Genomic DNA, 1,250 nt, shown 5'->3' with positions numbered 1-1,250 from the left:
CTCGGCCTGCTTTACCACGCTAGCATACAAATTGACTAGATCCGCAGCAGCGTCAAAACTTAGAACCACCCCTTTTTTTGTCAAATCCAACACTGTTTATGAACTTCCATACAAATTTCTATTTTAAAAGCTAGTACTTAGTGAAAGCTCCCTTCCCCTTGATGACTGCAAGGCAACGACTAGGCATGGACTCCACGAGTTTGTCCAAATACGCTTGCTCGATGGTGCCCCAAGCGTATACAATGGCGTCCTCCAGTTGCTCTACCATGCGGTACTGGCGGCCATGGGCGTAAACCCGTGTCGCCATTGCCGACCACACGTTCTCGATTGGGTTACAATCGGGCGAGCGAGCCAGCCAGACCATGGTGTCGACTTGCGTTTCCTGCAAGAAATGCGTCGTTTCACGAGAAGTATGAATAGACGCATTATCTTGCTGGAAAACAAAGTCGACACCATAGCTAGCATGAGCAAACGGCAACAAATACTCTGAGACAGTGTAGATGTAGTCACCTGAGTTTTGCCGGCCTCGCAAAATGGCCATCTGACTCTTGCCCTTCGCCCCAAAAGCGCCCCACACCATTACGCTGCCGCCACCCTTCTGGCAGCGTACGTAAGACTGCGCTGGCTGTCGCAAGTCACGCCAATAGTACTTGTAGCCGTCAGGTCCATCGAGATTAAACTTTTTTCATCAGAAAAAATAGTATATTCCCATGTTCCTTCACATATTATGATAATGTTAGCAATTAATCAATATAACCACTGTAAACAAACTTACCAGGGTTAAGAATATGCTTTTCAGCCCACTACAATCGCGCAGCCTTGTGGGCCGGCGTAAGCGGTAGCGTCCTGTCCATCTTCGTGTAGTTCAGATGGTCTACGTTCTTGAGCAGCCGCTGGATAGTCCGCACGGAAGTCTTGACACCGAACTGGGTCTTGAGCTCCGCGGCAAAGAACTTGCCCGTCGAAGCCGCTCGCACGATCTGCCGCACTTCGCGGTCGGTGAGAGCAGGTTGTCGTCCTGCCCTTGGCTTCTCTCTGCTGTCGCCGCTCTGCGGGCCCCTCTCCGCCTTGATCGCGCTCCTCGCAGCCGTTCTTGAGCGGCCGGTTCTGCGTGAAATCTCACGTAGCGAGACTCCACCGTCGTGCAAGCCGATCATCCACCAATATTCTTGGTTAGTGAGGGCTGATCCGCGGCCCATTAGAAAATGAAAGGCTAGGAGCTCCAGCGGAAGCCTCCAGCGCGCTGGTCA

The sequence above is a fragment of the Phytophthora parasitica genome (genome assembly GCF_000247585.1).
Source record: "Phytophthora parasitica INRA-310 unplaced genomic scaffold supercont2.23, whole genome shotgun sequence".
NCBI lineage: Eukaryota > Oomycota > Peronosporomycetes > Peronosporales > Peronosporaceae > Phytophthora > Phytophthora nicotianae.
This window is presented reverse-complemented; position numbering follows the sequence as displayed.